General features: G+C 35.2%; 1 protein-coding gene across 1 annotated transcript in view; it reads right to left on the reverse strand.

Moving 5' to 3' along the window:
- LOC111153278 (DENN domain containing 4A) overlaps nucleotides 1–13,492 on the reverse strand; it is a 123,768-nt gene that overhangs the window by 86,413 nt on the left and 23,863 nt on the right. Inside the window, exon 2 of the mRNA XM_022512201.1 lies at nucleotides 3,714–3,797. The gene's annotated coding sequence lies outside the window, so the exon portion shown is untranslated. The remainder of the gene's footprint in view (nucleotides 1–3,713; nucleotides 3,798–13,492) is intronic.

Genomic DNA, 13,492 nt, shown 5'->3' on the forward strand with positions numbered 1-13,492 from the left:
GTAACTACTAAAGGAGAAAAAATTACTGTTCTTCATCAATACATATAAGAAAATAATTTTAAAGTGGTGATAAAATCTTCTTACAGTTTATTGACAAGAAAATAAATTATATATCACTTCAGTTCTCTCACCTTGATGTTGTTTTCCATTTATTCATTTGAGGGCAGAGAGTGGTTAGGAAGGTAAACAAGATGTCTTAAGGCACTGCTGACCAAGTATGTAATGCCAAGAACACAGCTGGCAACGTTCCAGGTGACTTCTTATAAGATCTAAATGCCCTTTAATCCATTCAGAAAATACTGAAAATGCACCTCTACTTTTTATTTTAATTCAACTGTTTTTAAAATAAGTTTGAGTTTTAGAAGAACATCTTTAGATATTAGATATTAAATATCATACTATCTAAATATTATGGATATTAGATATTTAGATAATATTTACATATTAGAAGAATATCTTTAGGGGAAAGATATCGTTAAAATTTATAAGGCAAAGAAAATACTGAAAATCTTTTATATAGAAATGAACAACAGTATTTTCTAACAATTCCATTTAGCCAAGAGATTTACACTGGGGTATGAAAATTACAATCCTCGTGAAAAATACTACATATACATTAAGATAAAATGCCTTGCATTGGCAAGAACTACCAACAATTCCTTGGAAAGAGAGCATTTGAGGAAAGCATTCGTTGCACACAAAACTTGGACTTTTAGTGTAGTACATGAGAGTAAAAACCCCTAAACAATTAGGAGGTACATAGGTAAATTTTTCTTTTCTTTTATTTTCTTTTTTTTTGGATGTAAGTTTCTTTGAATTCATTTAAACTGGGGGCTACACAAAAGAAGCAATCAATCTAATAGTTCTGTAAATAATCACAGTAATATAAAACTCCGACACAAGTTTATACAAGCTGGTGTTAACGATAATACTACATCATTAACCACTGTTTTTTAATTCTTCTTTGTTCAACATGATGTAGATAACTTAAGGAGTTACCTTATAAAATATTGATAGGCATCTTCTTAAAATTTCAGATACCTGCTTAGCTAGTATTTCACTTCAAAGTACATCTATTTTTCTTTGAGAATAGAAAAACAAGAAGAACAAGCTCTGTAGTTATAAAAGGTTTATGAGAACAAAATTAATAAATCATTGTAAGAAAGCTCCTACCCATTCACAAATTAATGGAGAATGGTTTGTTTTTCTCCCTTTCAATATCTACCCAATCAATTCAGATTCTTTCGTATTGCTACTATCACTCCAGTAGGTCAAAGTCCTTAAGTATTTGCTATGTAGGCTAACTCTAAGGATAAGAAAAGAGTGGAAAGGTAACATTTTAAAGATATATGAAAAACAAAAAATCTGAGCATAGGGGTTTTGCAAAAATCTTTCAAATAGAGAATGACAAACGGTCAAAAACTCAAGACCTATATGTAAAAATCATCGATAACACAATGGACTTGTTCGAATATCCCTCACTCCAGTTCACTTAAATAAATAGGCCAGAAGAAATTTTCTTTCTTTCTTTAAGAGTGCCATGTTACTTTATTTTTAAAAAATTTTAAATTATTTTTATTAACATATAATGCATTTATATGCCCTAGGAGTACAGGTCTGTGAATCGTCAGGCTTACACATTTCACAGCACTCACCATAGCACATACCCTCCCAATGTCCATAACCCAATCACCCTCTCCCTATCTCCCACCCCCCAGCAACCCTCAGTTTGTTTTATGAGATTAAGAATCTCTTATGGTTTGTCTCCCTCTCAATCTCATCTTGTTTCATTTTTTCCTTCCCTACCCCCTTAAGCCCCCGCCCTGCCTTTCAAATTCCTCATATCAGAATTTTTTTAAAAAGTAATCCCACAGTTAAGAATGTAATCTAGCCATCCTTTCTTACATTACTAAAACTAAACCAGAGACTCTCATTTCCATCTTTTCTAAACTTCATCTCTAATTTTTCTTCCAACCAAGATAACCCATCCTGCCCTACAAATTTAGTTTTGTTTTCTTCCTCTTTGACAAAACAATAATTCCTTTTTCTGGTCAATACATATTCATCATATTTGTTTTAAAACTTGAGTTTATTTGAATTTTCATTTAAACTTTGTGAATTGTACAAAATAACAGAAAGGAAAAGTAATTCAACTATTCTATTCCCAATAATAAATGGGCTTTCTATTTAACAATGTTTCCTAGTCTTCTTTGAGAGAAGAAAACATCCTACTAGTCCTCATGAACAATATAAGATAGAATATACATATTTGTATATTTCTTTAGTAAGCATTTTCCCAAACTGCTATAATCTTCATAATTACACTAAGTGGCTACATAATATTCCATCAAATAGAACTATACACTATAACCACTACCCCATTTTTCCATTCCCAGCTAGTACCCTAAGTATGGTAGGTAGGTGCTTAAAATAATATTTGTTAAATGAATTAATAGTTCACTTTATAACCCTCAAGTGTAAGATCTTTTTTCTGTGATTCAGAATCAATTTTCTGAACCTCAATTACCTGTCTCAACTTAACTACCTGTCTTTAGTTATTGAATGTAGAGCAGCAGCCAGAGATAACCTAGATGCTTTGAGTCTAGTAACTAATAACCAAAACCATCACAGCCTTAGGCAAAATTAGAAATTTATTGAGTGATTCATTCATTCAATGCATTTTTCATAAATACTTATTAAGATCTGACACTATTCTAGGAGCTGGTGATAGACAATATTGATGAAAGCCATAGTCGTTGCCTTCAAAGAGGTTTCCTGTCCAGTTCTACTTTCCCACATCTCTGTCTATACTTTTATTCCACCTCAAGCTCTCTCTTCTCCTATCACCCTTCCAGGTTCCAAGTACTGGCCTTCAGCCTGCCTAGTTTCCCTACCATTGTCCCCACAAAAGCCCCATGCATAGATGTGACCCCCACTTTATTGTCCCTTTCTCCCATCTCCTTGAAAATTGGCACTCCTTCAGGATCAGCACTGTATGGAAATCTTGAAAGAAATCTTATTTGTATATCATACTTAAGAGTAGGGTGACATCCTTGTAAAAAGGTTCAACCCAACCAAGGCAAACATGACTTTAAAAAACAAGCTTAATTAACCCAAATTAATGGACTATGTGAGGCAAATTTCATGAGCAGGAGTGGGGGGGGGGGACGTGGGGAGGGTGGGAGCTTACTTGTCTCCTAGTCTATCTAATTTGGAGCCACATCCTCTCCCAATATCTATTTCCAAGCAAAAAATCAATATAAAACCTCAAAACTATGTAATTTGAGAGCTCCCTTTTGGATGATTACTAACCTTTGATTTATTATAAAAAGAAAAAAAGTAAAGCTGGGAATAACAGATATTTCCAGGGGAAAGGATTTTATTACTAATCCTAGTCTAATCCCTCATTATATAGCCAAAGAAACTAAAATTCAGAAGGTGGCTCACTTAAGGATGTAGCTAGTTAGTGGCAGACAAGGCAAGTCCTTTAATCCAGTATTCTTTACACTTGAGGATGTTGCCTCTCCTCATGGTCAATAACAGTGACCCAGGGCACATCATAAGACATCTTTCAATAAGATATATTTTGTTACTTGTTAATCACTATGTGGTGAATATATGCCAAATTCTCTCCAGAGATTGGTAAAATAACTTTTCAGTCTAGTACAGAAAACAACTAATAGAAACAAATCAAAATGGAAAAAACTACTTACACATCACTGAAGGTCTTTCTTTGAAAATGATGCCAGATCTCAGTTTGTGAATTCTGCAAGCCTCAGAGTTTGAGAAAAACTGTACTGGAAAGAATAAAAATTGAACTTAAATTAATTCCAATGAAATATTTCCCACTAAGATGCCTGTGGATACTTAAGTTCTGATAACAATGACAATTTTGAAAGAAAATGATTGCATATATTTTTTCCACATGCTTAAGACCCAGTAAGTCATTTTCAAACACCAGCTCTTCCTTAAACACCTTTCAGTTAAGAAGAGCTATACACTTAAGGAAAAAAAAGCAAATAATGGGGAGAATGATGGAGAGAAAATAAAATAATAAATAATGGCACAAAAGGATAAATGTGTACAGGAGAAAGGAGTATGAAAAAAATGCCTATTTCTGGGGCATGATGTATAGTATTTTCCCTTTATTACAGATTTTGTGTTTTTTCTTTAGTTTAAATTTTAGATAGTTAACATACACTACAATATTGGTTTCCAGAGTAGAATTTAGTGATTCACCACTTACAATACCCAGTGCTCATCATAACAAGTGCCCTCCCTAATACCCATCACCCATCTAGCCCATCCCCCACTCATGTCCCTTCATCAAACCTCAGTTTGTTCTCTAGCATTAAGAGTCTTTTATGGCTTGTTTCCCTCTGTCTTTTCTTTTCCCCTTTACCATATGTTCATCTATCTTCTTTCTTAAATTCCACATATACGTGAGATCATATGGTGCTTGTTTTTCTCTGACTTATACCACTTAGCATAATATACTCTACCTCCATCCATTTCTTTGGAAATGGCAAGATTTCATTCATTTTGATGGCTGAGTAATATTCCATTGTATACATATACCACATCTTTATCCATTTTCAGTTGATGGACATTTGGGCTCTTTCCACAATTTGGCTACTATTGATAATGTTGCTATAAACATCACAGTGCAAGTATCCCTTTGAAACTGTAGTTTTATATTCTTTGGGTAAATACCTAGTAGTGCAATTACTAGAGCATAGGGTAGTTCTATTTTTAACATTTAGAGGAACCTCCATACTGTTTTCCAGAGTGGCTGTACCAGTTTGCATTCCCACCAATGGTGCAAGGAGGTTCTCCTTTCTCTGTATTCTTGATAACACTTGTTGTTTCTTGTGTTATTAATTTTAGCCACCCTAACAGGTGTCAGATGGTATCTCATTGTGGTTTTGATTTGTATTTCCCTGATGATGAGTGATATTGAGCATCTTTTTGTGTGTCTGTTAGAGATCTGGATGTTTTCTTTGGAAAAGTGTCTACTGATGTCTTCTGCCCATTTCTTAATTGGATTATTTGTTTTTGGGGTGTTGAGTTTGAGAAGTTCTTTATAGATTTTGGATACTAAACCCTTTTTCAGATATGTGACTTGCAAATAACTTTTTTCATTCCATGGGCTGCCTTTTAGTTTTGTTGATTGTTTCCTTTGCCATGCAGAAGGTTTTTATCTTGATTAAGTCCCAATGGTTCATTTTTGCCTTTGTTACCCTTGCCTGTGGTGATGTGTCTAGTAAGAAACTGCTATGGCTGAGGTCAAAGAGGTTTCTCCCTGTGTTTTCCACTGGGCTATTACAGATTTTAAAATAACATTTAAATAGCATCAGTTTTATCAACTCCTTAACAAGACACAGTTGGGATATCATCAGGGAATGCAAGTCTTCTGACCAAGATAATAAGCAATTTGTATTATGGAATTCAATATGCCATCACCATATTTTCTTAAAATTGAGCATTTTAGTAGGTTGTAGTTATTAGTAATTTTAAACAACAAATGAAGAGATAATGCCACTGCTTAAGTCTTAGAGTATAGTCAATCCAACTGTATTGCATCAACTTATTTTATGTTATCTTTATAATGTTGAACACATACACACACACACATCTGCATACAAGTTTCATTTAGGGTCAAAGCTTTTGCAGGAAAGCAAATTGAAACACAGTAGTCACAAGTACATGAAGAGGAAGAAACCACAGCTCTAACTAACATGGAGTATCTACTAATAAGAGGGAAGTAACAGCAAAAGACATTGGATTTACCTAAGCCAGTGATACTTGATATGGATGTTTTTGAGGGAAGTAGAAGAGAAAGGGGGAAAGGACCAAAACTGTTTGAGTCAAAATTTGATAAAATGTCTTAGAATGGAATGAAGGATAAAAAGAATGAATAAGAAATAACATAAGAACAACCTTATTGTGTTTTGAACTGTAAAAAATGGTCAGGATAGATATATGTGTTTCAAAAACTAAGACATCACTCCACTTCAGACTCACTGAAAAACTTCAGTGAGTAAATATGGAGTGGCATATATATGTTTTGAATATTTCTAAAATCTTACTGCTAGAAGACAGGAAAGAGACAGTGGGACTTATGGGATATTAAATGAACTACCATTTGCATTATAGGACTCTCAGAAGAAGAAAGAGAAAAAGAGGCAGAAATCTTGTTTGAATAAATAATGGCAGAAAACTTCCCTAACTTGGGACAGGAAAAAAACACTCAGATTCAGGAAACCTAACCAGTTCCAGATAAGAAAAACCCAAAGAAACCCACATCAAAACACACTGTAATTAAAATGTCAAAAGTTAGGGTACCTGGGTGGCTCAGTTGGTTGAGTGACTGTCTTCAGCTCAGGTCATGATCCTGGAGTCCCAGGATCGAGTCCTGAATCGGGTTCCCTGCTCATACGGGGATCTGCTTCTCCCTTTGACCTTCCCCCTCTCATGCTCACTCTCTTTCATTCTCTCTCTCATATAAATAAATAAATGGACTTAAAAAAATAAAATGTCAAAAGTTAAAGCTAAAGACAACATATTAAAAGCAAGAGGAAAACAACTTGTTATGTACAAAGGAATCCCCCATAAGACTATCAGTGGATTTCTCAGCACCAACTTTTCAGGCCAGAAGGCAGTGGCATGATATTCAAAGTGCTAAAAGAAAAATACTTACAACCAAGGATACTCTACCCAGAAAATTATCATTCAGAATTGAAGGACAGATAGTTTTCCAGACAAGAAAAAGCTAAAGGAGTTTATCATCACTAAACTGGCCTTATAAGAAAAGTTAAGGGAACTTCTTTCATTAGTAACAAAAACACATGAAAGAAAAAGTCTCACTGGAAAATTAAATATAAAGCAAAGGTAGTATATCATATACTTATAAAGCTAATATGAAGGTTAAAAGACAAAAGTAATAAAAATAATTATGATTAAGATATTAATTAAAGGATACCCAAAAATGTGATATCAAAACATAAAATGTGTAGAAGGAGAGTATAAATATTAAGCTTTAGAACAGGATCAAACTTAAGTTGTTATTGACTTAAAACAGACTGCTAGAGGTACAGGCTGTTATATGTAAGCCTCATGGTAACCACAAAGCAAAAACCTATAGTAAATACACAAAAAATAAGGAGAAAGGAATATAACCATTCCACTACATAAAGTCCTCAAAGGCACCTGGGTAGCTCAGTAGGTTAAGCATCTGACTCTTGATTTTGGCTCAGGTCATGATCTCAGGATCATGAGCTCGACACTGTGTCAGGCTCCTAACTCAGTGGGGAGTCTGCCTGAGACTCTCTCCTCCCTCTGTCCCTTCCCCGCCCCCACCTCCCATCAGGCACTGTCTCTCTCTTTCTTTCTCTAAAATAAATAAATAAATCTTTTTAAAAAATCATCAAACCACAAAGGAAGAGAGCAAAGAAGGAAAAGAGAGAAACTATAAAAGCAGAAGGTAAGACAAAATGTCAGTAAGCACATACCTATCAATAATTACTTTAAATGTAAATGGACTAAATTCCAACACAGAGTAGCTGAAGGGATTAAACAAAGACACATCTATATACTGCCCATAAGAACACACTTTAGATGTAAAGGCACACACATACTGAAAGTGAGGGTATGGGAATTCCTAGTGGCTCACTCAGCTGAGTGTCTGACTCTTGGTTTCAGCCCAGGTCATGAACTCAGGGTCCTGAGACCAAGCCCTGAGCATGGAGCCTGACTGTTCCTCTCCCTCTGCTCCTCCTTTCCCACCCCCACTCTATCTGGAATAAAGAAAATCTTTTAAAAAAGAGAGAGAGAGAGAGAGAAAGAAAAGAAAGTGAATGGATGGAAAAAGAAAGTGAAGAGACGGAGAAAAGATATTCCATGGAAATGGAAACCAAAAGAAAGCCGGAATAGCTATACTTATATTAGACAAAACAGACTTCAAAACAAAGGCGATAATGAGAGACAAAGAAGGGTGTTACATAATGATAAAGAGGATATGACATTTTTCAAACGATTTTATTTATTTGAGAGAGAGAGAGTGAGTATGAGTGGGGTGAGGGGTAGAGAACAAGTAGACTCCTTGCTGAGTGCAGAGCCCAGTGCACGGCATGATCCCCAGGACCTGAGCCAAAATCAAGAGTCAGATGCTTAACAAACTGAGCCACCAAGGTGCCCCCAAGGTTGTAACATTTGTAAATATCTATGCACCCAACACAGGAGCACCTAAATTACTTAATAGAAGCGCCTATTGTTTAATAATATTAAGGGAAAATTTAACAGATCTAAAAAGAAAAACAGACAGCAATACAATGATAGTAGGGAACCCTAATACCTCACCCAGACAAAAAATCAACAGGAAAAATCAGACTTAAATGACACATTAGATCAGAGGGACTTAACAGATATTTACAGAATTTCCATCCAAAAGCAACAAGAATACACACTCTTCTCTTTTTTAAAAATAAATATTTTATTATTTTTTTTTTAATTTGACAGAGAGAGCGAGCGAGAGAGCACAAGCAGGGTGAAGGACTGAGAAAGGGAGAAGCATGTTTCCCACTGAGCAGGTAGCCAGACATGGGGCTCAGTCCTGGAACCCTTGGATCTTGAACTGAGCTAAAGGCAGATGCTTAACTGACTGAGCCACCCAGGTGCCCCAGAATACTCAATTCTCAAGTTCACATCCAACATTTTCCAAGACAGATCATAGGCTAGGCCACAAAATAAGTACCAATATATTTAAGAGGATTAAAATCATATCAAGTATGGGGCGCCTGGGTGGCTCAGTGGATTAAACCGCTGCCTTCGGCTCAGGTCATGATCTCAGGGTCCTGGGATCGAGTCCCGCATCGGGCTCTCTGCTCAGCAGGGAGCCTGCTTCCCTCTCTCTCTCTCTCTCTCTCTCTCTGCCTGCCTCTCTGTCTACTTGTGATCTCTCTCTGTCAAATAAATAAATAAAATCTAAAAAAAAAATCATATCAAGTATCTTTTCCAATGGTATGAAACCAGAAATTAATTAGGAAAATTAGAAAATCTGTTTTCTTTAGTATTTTATATGCTATATATACGTGAAATCATATTTGTTTTTCTCTGACTTCTTTAACTTAGATGCCCTCAAGGTCCATCAGTGTTGTCACAAGTGGGAGGATTTTATTCTTTTTATGGGTGAGTTCCATTGTATATATGTATACACACATATACCCCCCCCCCTCACAAACACACATCTTCTTTATCCATTCATCTATTTAGGGATAGTTAGGTTGCTTCTATATCTTGACTACTGTAAATAACGCTATAATGAACATGTGGGTGGGTGCATATATCTTTTTGAATTGGTGGTTTTATTTTCTGTGAATAAACACTCAGAAGTGGAACTGCTAGAATGTATGGTAGTTCCATTTTTAATTTTGGGGGGAACCTCTACATTGTTTCCCACAGTGGCTGTGCCAATTTACATTCCCACCAGCAGTGCATGAGGGTTCCCTTTTCTCCACATCATTGCCAACAGATATTATTTATTGTCATTTGATAACAGCACTTCTAACAGGTGTGAGGCAATCTCATTGTGTTTTTTTATTTGCACTTCCCTAATGATTTAGTGATGTTGAGCATCTCCTCACGTACCTGTTGGCCATTTGTGTGTCTTCTTTGGAAAGAAATGTCTATTCAAATCCTCAGCCCATTTTTTTAATTGGATCACTTGGGTTTTTGTTATTGAGTTATACAAATCCTTTATGTATTTTGGATATTAACCCCTTGTCAGATATATAATTTACAAATATTTTCTCCTATTCAGTAGGTTGCCTTTTCATTTTGTTAATGGTTTCCTTTGATCTGCATATCTTTTTAGTTTGATGTAGTCCCAACTTGTTTGTTTTTGCTGTTGTTACCTTCAATTCTGGTGTCAAATTCCAAAAAATCATCACCAAGACCAATGTGTAGGAGGTTACTAAGTTTTCTTTCAGAAGTTTTATGGTTTCAGGTCTTACACATGAGTCTTTAATCTATTTTGGGTTAATTTTTGTGTGTGGTGAAAGACAGTGATCCAGTTTCATTCTTCTACATGTGGCTGTCCAGCTTGCCCATCACTGTTTATTGAAGAGACTCTCCATTCCCACTGTATATTCTTATCTCCCTTGCCATCGATTAATTAGCTATGTAAACATAGGTTTATTTCTGGGCTCTCTATTCTGTTCCATTGATCTATGGGTCTGTTTTTATGGCAATATCATACTATTTTGATTACTCTAGCTTTGTAATATAGTTTGAAATCAGGAAGTGTGATTCCTCCAGCTTTGTCCTTCTTTCTCAAGATTGCTTTGGCTACTCATGGTCTTTCATGGTGCCACATAAATTTTAGGATTGTTCTATTTCTATGAAAAATGCCATTGGAACTTTGATAGAGATTGTATGGAATCTGAGATTGGTTTGGGTACTATGGACATTTTAACATTAAATTTTTCAATCCATGGAATATCTTTCCATTTATTTGTGTCTTCTTTCATCAATTTCTTTCACCAATGTCTTAACGGTTTTTAGGGTACAGGTCTTTCACCTCCTTGGTTAAATTTATTCCTAGGTATTTTATTATTTTCAATGTAATTGTAAATGGATTTTCTTAATTTCTCTGGTAGTTTGTTATTAGTGTATGGAAATACAACAGATTTATTATACTGATTTTGTATCCAGCAGTTTTACAGAATTCATGCCCAGTATGGTATGTCAATGTACTTCCTGTAACTACATGTGTTACATTATCTTTCAGCGGACTCCCATAAATTGCTATTATTTTTAGTCAAACCTTTTAGTTTCAGATAATAATATATTCTCATTCAGTTGAAAGACATAATAAATATCTGGCACACCTACCTAGTTTCTCCCAATGACAACATCTTACAAAACTATAATACAATATCACAGTTGGAATACTGCATTGATGAATTCACATATCTTGTTTTGATTTCCCCAATTTGACTTGTATTCGTGTATGTGTGTGCATGTGTGCATGTGGGTATATTTAGTTTTATGCATTTTTATCACACGTGTAGCTTCCTGTATTTATCACCAAGGTCAAGATACAGAACAATTCTATCACAAGGATTCCTCAGTTGACCTTTTATAAATATGCCCAGTTCCTTCCTGCTCCCCTCAGCCACTATCCTTAAATCCCTACGGAGTGGTTATGTTTTTACCAGAGAATGCATACAGACTGAGAAAGGAAAAAAATGTCTCCAAAAGCAATACCCCCATACAAAGTAGGTGCAGAAACAAACCAAAGAAAAAAGTGTAAATATATATGGTGTGAAAAGACTTGCCGGTCACATTTACTTAGCCATCTGGAAAATTATATTTGAACAGAATTATACAAACATATAAATGCACAGACATATGAACACAAAAAAAAGTATAAGAAGGACAGAGTGGTCATCTACTAAAGTACAACAAAGACTAAACTCCTTAGTTCTAAATTTTTCTATCATGGATAAATTCTAGACTAGAATCAAGTGAACAGTGTAAAACAGTATTACACAACAACTACAACAGGAATTCCTAGATGTTTAAGAACATAAAAAGGAATCATTTACTGTGTTCAGGGGCAACCCTGCCCCTTATTTCAGAAATTCAGTTGGAACTAAAATAGCTGGTATTCCCTTGGGAATATGGATCTAGTCTGGGAAGAACAGGAACAGACTGGAAATTATTGAGTGTTAACATACAGATACCTCTTTTTTCTCCAGAGAGACTATAAACAATTCAAAGGCAGGAACCCTGTCCTTTATTTCTTTTGATTCCCTCATATAAATTATAGCAGTTACACATGATAGGTTTGTAAATACTTATTATTAGATGTATATATGTATACACACACACACACACACACACACACACACACACACACCCTACATCTTATAATACTTATTATTAAATGAATAAGGTCAGCACAGAAGGGGAAAAAAAGGGAAAGTTAAGAACCACAGAATCACAGGATTTTGGAGCCAGGAACGGTCATTGGAGATTTAGTTTCAATTCTTCTCTTTATAATTGAAGAAACTGAAACATAAAATTTAAACAGCTTGCCCAAGACCAAATACATCAGTTTATGACTCACCTCTCATGGCTTTTAATTTGGAGTTCTACTACACCATAGTTCAAGAATGGAAGAGAAGAAAGCAATTCCCTGGGGAGACCTAAGTGTTAACTAGCGAACATGGGCCTTGACGGACAAAAAAGTTAATAGTTATGTGGGATAGATTAAACTGGTTGATGAGTATGAGGCAATTAGCAGGTAAGAAAAAGAATAGATGACCAAAAATAAGAGAAAAGAGTAAATAGAAAAGGAAGAAAGATGAACAGAGAAATGGCAAGAAAAGGAGTAAAAACGATGAGGGGGGGAAAGGCATAAAAGGAATTAAAGTTTAAAAGTGCAGAAATGGAGGGAGAAAAGTAGGAAATGGTTAAAAGGGATAAGGAAGGAAGCTTGGCTGGCTCAGTCGGTGGAGTACAACATTTGGTTTCACGGTTGTGAGTTCAAGTCCCACAATGGGTGTAGAGATTTCTTAAAAATAAAACCTTAAAAAAGAAGGCGGTGGCAGGGGGTGGGTGAGGAAATGGTATCTGGAGAATTTTCAATGCTATTTACATTCTTTAAACATAAGGAACCTATGAGATTTGCCACTCTTACAGTGAAATTAGATTCCATACAAATTAATGATAACAACAAGTATCAACTACCAATCCTATAATGAAAATCTTTTCATATTCAGCCCTGCATATGAAATGCAAATATATGGCACATACCAGTCTAGATGAAAGGGAAGTCTGGTTTTAAATTTTGTCTCTTGCACCATCTTTTTTTACTTAATTTCCCATATGCATACCACTCCCACATCTCAAAGTTCTTACTTCCTCTTTAAATCATCATAAGCATTTGTTAGCTAGTATCTGAAATGAATTGTTGCTTCCATTGGAATCTTCCCAAAAGTTTCTCTCAAGCATAAAATATCTGGTTTTTCTTCTCTCTTTCTTAGGCATATGTAAGCTATTTGAAATAGTACTCACACTGATTAAATAAAAACTTAAAAAAAGAAATAGTACTCACTGGGGTGATTAAAAATACATCTACATGAAATAAGCAATCTAAAATTCAGCTATATAATATATTAAAACATGAGATACCCTGATTTAAAATATCACTGTTCTTGAAAAGTAAACAGACAAGATTTATAGTTCTGTCATTTGATTAACGTAGAACATTTTGATTTTTTAAAAGATTTATTTGAGAAAGAGAGAGAGTGTGTGTGCACTAGCAGGGGGAGAGGCAGAAGGAGAGGGAGAGAGAGAATTTTCAAGCAGACTTCCCAGTGAGCATTGAGCCTAACTTGGGACTTGATTCCAGAACCCTGTGATAAACTGACTGGGCCACCCAAGCACCCCAAACAGTCTTATTTCATCTTACCACCTATTTAAATAT

Source organism: Enhydra lutris, unplaced genomic scaffold, assembly GCF_002288905.1.
Source record: "Enhydra lutris kenyoni isolate GAN:26980312 unplaced genomic scaffold, ASM228890v2 scaffoldscaffold31, whole genome shotgun sequence".
Lineage (NCBI taxonomy): Eukaryota > Metazoa > Chordata > Mammalia > Carnivora > Mustelidae > Enhydra > Enhydra lutris.